Source organism: Atta colombica, unplaced genomic scaffold (genome assembly GCF_001594045.1).
Source record: "Atta colombica isolate Treedump-2 unplaced genomic scaffold, Acol1.0 scaffold201, whole genome shotgun sequence".
Taxonomy (NCBI): Eukaryota; Metazoa; Arthropoda; class Insecta; order Hymenoptera; family Formicidae; genus Atta; species Atta colombica.
In genome coordinates, this window is record NW_017259296.1 from 2293 (window position 1) to 8818 (window position 6526).

Below are 6526 nucleotides of genomic sequence, written 5' to 3' on the forward strand. Positions count from 1 at the left end.
GTTTCGGTTTCAAAAGATATTTCATCGCTATATTTTTGAAAGTGTTGACAACTTTGATCGAGTATATGAACCCCTATTATTTATCAATCTTTTGTTTATATAGAAAAAATATCAAATGTTTACCACATGATTAAAAAGTCGCCAAGCCATTGGCTATTATTGAGATTGAAGATTAGGAAAATAGACCGAGCTCTAATTTTAATCTCTATCTTTGCTTTCTTCGCTCTGATTGATCAAAATCCTATCTCCAATATGCAACCTCGATGCAATTTCAATTTCCAATGCATAATCTGATTATGACCTTAGATATCTTTAGATAACCTTAGATCGGCATTTGAATTATCTATACTTATAATTTTCAAGTCGCGATAATGATTTAGAGCCGATCTCACCAATTTTGATTAATCTAATCAGTCGATTAAATTAATTGATGTTGGAGCCAGTTCTTAAGATTTGTTCGCGTCGCAAGTTCGACATGTTTCTATATGCTTCTATCATAATTTTTATTCCGACGATCACATTGGAGTGAGTAAAACCGTAGCAGGAGCATGTTGGAGCATACGTCGCGAACAAACTTCGAATATTTTTGGATGCTTTACAGCGACATAAATCAATACAACATCGTTTTATCTTTGTTATTCATTGAATCAAGAAAGAATAGAACGCCGCTTATATTTGTATCACTAAATGGAAAATACCTTCTAAAAATACAGAAAAAATATGCCATGTGATTTCGTCATAATTTCTTTTCAGATATTCACCTTTACACTTTCATTAGAATCACATACATTTTAATTCTAATAACTTGTACTTATATATGTGATACTTATTAAAGTGCTGCTGTAGCTACACTTTACAAAGCATAATGATGATATCCGCCAACGAGATGTAATAATTTTCAGGGCATCGTCTTTCATTACAAAATGTTATGAAAAAGTTATATTTCCAGAAAATTTTGTTATGTTCTTTGAAACATGAAATAATATAATAAAATATTGTTTTTTGCTAAAAAAATTCTCAAAAATTTTCATTCAAGAATCGATTTTCATCATGTCAATCTACATAATTGTTTATGTTGTCAGATATTTTTTTCAAACATTTCAAACATTTAGTATATTACAATGAGTTATTCCGTCATTGACAAAAATTAATAGAAAAAACGCAATTTTGATATCAATTCGTGACATATTTTCTATTTTCCATTGTATTTATATTAAATTTAAATATACTCAGAACACCCACAACAAAACTAAAACTAGACATTTCTTGTGTAACACCAAAGTAGCGACATAAAAGACTTTTTAAAAGAATTTAAGAATATTATATATAATTAATTTATATATAATTAATAATATTCGTATTCAGCCGGTCAATTTAAATTTTTTAAAAGTCGAAAATGATATCGTTCGTGATGTATCAAACAGTATCGAGCAATTATCTTAGAAACAAAATGTCGTAAGAGAAGTTAACATTGACAATTTCAATGTAAATAATGATTTAATTAATATCGACATGTGCAAGAATTAGTACCAATGAAAATAGTTTTTTCTTTTTCAGTCAAGCAATTCTGATGAAGACTTTTCAATTTTAACTGATATTTCAGATGAGATTCGAAAATGGGCTATTAATAACTCTTTGATCCATTTTGCTTTAAATAGTTTGTTGAAAATTCTAGTGAAATACGGCCATGATCTATCAATTGACGCTAGAACTTTACTTTGAACTCCCAAATAAGTAGATATTGTGCAAATGGAACCGGTACATTATTATCATGCAGGTTTAGGCGAAAGTTTAAAAAAGTCTGTTGTAAGCATTATTCTCGTATTTCCATAGGAAACAAATAAATATTAACGTGAATGTAGAGGATCTTCCGTTAACAAAATCATCCGGTAGTTAATTTTGACCAATTTTAGTATCGTGGCAGATTTTTACACTGAACCATTTATAGTTGGTGTATATACGGTAAAAAGCCAAAATAGGGTAATGATTTAATGTAATATTTTACAAATGATTGCATTGAAATTTCAGACATTATAGAATTTGATAAAAAAATAACTGTAAAAATAAATGCGTTTATCTGCGATAGCCCTGCAAGATCTTTTATTAAAGGATGTGAAACACAATGTCCATTTTGGATGTAGTAACTGCATTCAGGAGGGAGATTATATAGAATATCAAGTCACATTTCCATCATGGATTTCAGAAATCCATGCAACATTAAGATCAGATGAATCTTTCAAGTTTAAACAATAGGAAGAGCATAAATTCACTTCAAGTCTTGAAGAATTAAATATTGGAATGGTCATACAATTCTCATTGGATTATATGCATCTTGTGCTGTTAGGAATAATGAAAAAATTGTTGCAGTTCTGGGTACAGGGTAAAATGAATATACGTTTTGTGGCAGCTCGATTAGACATTTTAAATGTTGCTGTCATTTTCACTTTCCTACCGAAAGAATTTTGTAGAAAGCCAAGGGTGCTCGATCACGTTGATCGATTTAAAGCTATCGAATTAATTTAGACAATATTAATTTAGACAATTGTTGTTATATACCGGGCCTGTAATATTTTACAAGAATCTCAAGATAAGTACATTCATTTCTTAAGCCTCAGTAATAATAATTCGAATTTTATATATTCGAAAGAATATTGTGTACAACTGCTTGATTATGCACACTGCTTATTATTGTATTTTACAGAAAATTATGGTATATTATATCAAATCAATCAGCATATCTCAAATAACGTGTATAATTTAATTCATTTGTGTAACTACATGAAGTTATGGGGACCGTTAAACGAGTTTAAGTATGAAAATTACAAAAAAATTAAAAAAAGAATCAGATCTTCGAATCGACCTTTAACACAGTTAATTCGTTATATAGAAGATGATAATTTGGATTTAGTACGTAAAAGAAAGAATTATCCAATTCTATCACATTTTAGCAATATTTCAAATGCTAATGACAAAAGAGTAATAAAATCAATTCAATGCAAGGACTTCTATATTAGTATATAGATATATTATATATTACACGACCCGCTGATAATTGTTCTCTGCTTGATGATACAATAATTTCGCTTACAAAAGTTTATTTAAAAAATAAACAGATTTTCGTTTTTGAGGGTAAAAATATTTGAAGTCATTTTTTAAAACTTGATTCTTTAAACATCGGAATTAAACAAATTAGCGAATTACAATACAAATCAGTTATTGCTTCATTGACTGATATCAAAACCAAATGCGTTGCCTTTAGATGAAGAAGAAGTAGTAATACTGTCTTTATTTCATCAAGATACGTCCTTATAGCGAGTATACCATATATATCTAACTAGGTGTAGCATATAGAAATGTAAATAATTAATATTACTAACAAAGTATATTATTATTATCATTATTATTATTATTATTATTATTATTATTATTATTATTATTATAGATAATTAACAATGACAAAAACATATGCTGTTATAACGTATCCTCAAGACGGCAATGATGAAGAAGAAATTGTGTCCGAGCTCATGGCTTCGATTAAATGCAACAAAATGCTGGTGGCCGATCAAAAATATTAATACATTTATATCAAAACAAATTTTGTCTGATCATAATGATCCAAAGTGGGCTCTATATCCTATAGAATTTCATAGATATTATGGAAATCTATATTTCATTATTTATATAGCTCTTATTCGTACAAGTTGTTGAAAAATAATATAATTTAAAAGTTATGATTTTATTCTTACCAAAATACTAAATAATAATAGAACATGTTAGAGCAAAGCTACAAATTATTCATCATAACAGCAATAATATTCTACATCAACGAAAGAGAATGTGAAAATCCCAATAAGAAAAAACGCTAAATAAATCTGATTTCGAATCTGACTCTCAGCCGAGATTGACTCTGCCAAATCGACTCTTACAACGCCTGTTACTAAACTACAAATAACTATCTACTAATACTAATCAATTACTTGAAGAAATCTCTGCAGATCATTGACGGAATAATATGCAATAAAAGTAACGGTATATTTTGATCCATTTATTATTGATATATATTATTTTCATATCATTCCTATTTTAAGATTTAGTTATTATTAGCAATATTCGTGTCTGAGTCGAATGTGGACGGATTTACTGTTAAGAGACCATATCTGAGCAGAAAGTGACCTTATTTTCCGGTTAGAGGCCATATCTGGGCCAAAAGTGGCCGGGTCACCGTTTAGAGGCCATATCTGAGACGAAAATGGCCGAATTTATCATTTAGATGACATATCTGGTCTGAAAGTAGGCGGATTTATCGTTTAAAAGGCCATACCTTGTCTCACAGTGTACGAATTTATTGTTTAACAGCCATATATGGGTTGAAAGTGGCCGAATTTACCATTTAGAGGCCATATAACTCCGAAAGTGGATGGATTTACCGTTGAGTGGCCATATCTGGGCCGAAAGTGGCCGGATATACCGTTTAAATATCATATCTGAGCAGAAAATAAACAAATTTACCGTTTAGTAGCCATAACTGAGCCGAAAATGGGCGGATTTACCGTTTAAAGGATATGTCTGGATCGAAAGTGAACGGATTTATCGTTTAAATGACATAAAAGGCCAAAAGTAGGATTTTACGTTTAGCGCCGCATCTGTGTCGAAAATGGAGATATTTACCGTTTATAGGCCATATCTGGGCTGAAAGTGGACGGATTTACTGTTTAAAGGCTATACCTTGGCTGAAAGTGTACGAACTTACTGTTTAGTAGCCATATATAGTCCGAAAGTGGCCGGATTTACATTTAGAGGACGTATCTGGTCCGAAAGTAGAAGAATTTAACGTTTAGAGGACGTATCTGAGCAGAAAGTGGCCTAAATTTCCGTTTAGAGAACATATCTGGGCCAAAAGTAACGAGATTTACCGTTTAACAGCCATATATTTACCAAAAGTTTCGGATTAACTGATTAGTTGACATATATCTGCCGAAAGTGATGGGATTTATCGTTTCTTGACCATATCAGACCGAAAGTGGCTGGATTTACCATTTTGAGGCCATATCTGACGGAAAGTGAACGGACTTACAGTTGAGATGCTATATATGGGCCGAAAGTGAACAGACTTACAATTTAGATGACCTATCTGGGCCGAAAGTGGCCGGGTTTACCATTCAGAGAACACATCTGGTCCGAAAGTGATGTACCGTTTAGAAGCCATATAACGCTGAAAGTGGATGGATTTACCGTTGAGAGGCCATATATGGGCCGAAAATGGATTGTTTTACCGTTTAAAAGCCATATCTAGGCCGATAGTGGCCGGATTTAACATTTATAGACCATATCTGGAAAGAAAGTTGACGAATTTTCCATTTAGAGGCCATATCTGTACCGAAAGTGGCGTGATTTATCGTTTAGAGGCCATATCTGGGCCGAAAGTTACCGAATTTACCGTTTAGAGACCATATCTGTGCCGAAAGTAGACGAATTTACCGTTTATGAGCCATATATGCGCCGAAAGTGGCCGGAACTTCCGTTTAGAGGCAATGTCTGGTTAGAAATTGGCCGGATTATCCGTTTAGAGGCCATATCTGCGCCGAAAGTGGCCGGATTTACAGTTTAGAAGCCATATCTGGGTCGAAAGTGGCCAGATTTTCCGTTTAAAGTCCATAGCTGTGATGAAAATGAATGGATTTACTGTTTAGAGGATCTGAGCAGAAAGTGGCCTAAATTTCCGTTTAGAGTGGATGGATTTACCATTTAGTAGCCATATCTGGGCCGAAAGGATATATTATAAATATTTATTATTTAAATTATTCTTTATTAATTTTAATTATTTTTTTAACATTATTGGTTTTATATTTATGTTTATAGAGTGATTTTCTAATTCTATATATTCTTTAATTAGGGCTGTGCGAGCTATTTCACAAACTTCATCATATGAGATTAGTTTAATTATAATTTTTTTGATTTTGATAATTTTAAGATAAAGATATTCTTTTTTAGATTTTATGAAATGGCATGTTAAGTCCATCATTTTTGGTATTTTTTGTAAGAATGTCAGCGGGATTGTATCGTAGGTCGATAGCTTTTGTTGAGTCAGAGTTAGTTCCAGGGTTTAATGTGGAGTATTTTATAGGGTTGTTTGCTTTGATTTTTATAGTTGAGTATGATATGATTATTTTTTTTATATATTTAATAGTGGGAATATTTACTAATTTAATTGGATTATTATGATCGTGGTTGTATATTAATTGGATAGCATTTTTAATTAATTTAATACATGGGATATTAATCCAATAAAATTAGTAAATATTCATCATACCACGAATGCGGTATGATGAGTTAATATATTTATGTTGAAAGATTATTTTATCTTTTATTTTAAATTTTATGATTTTCATTTTGATTCAAGTTTATATTTGTATTTATGATTGAAGGGATTAGTAAGTAGGGGATAGAAGAAAGAATAAAAATATTATAACGGTATTTTAGAAATAGTAATTGAAGAGATTAATTTAATGAGTATATATATATATAT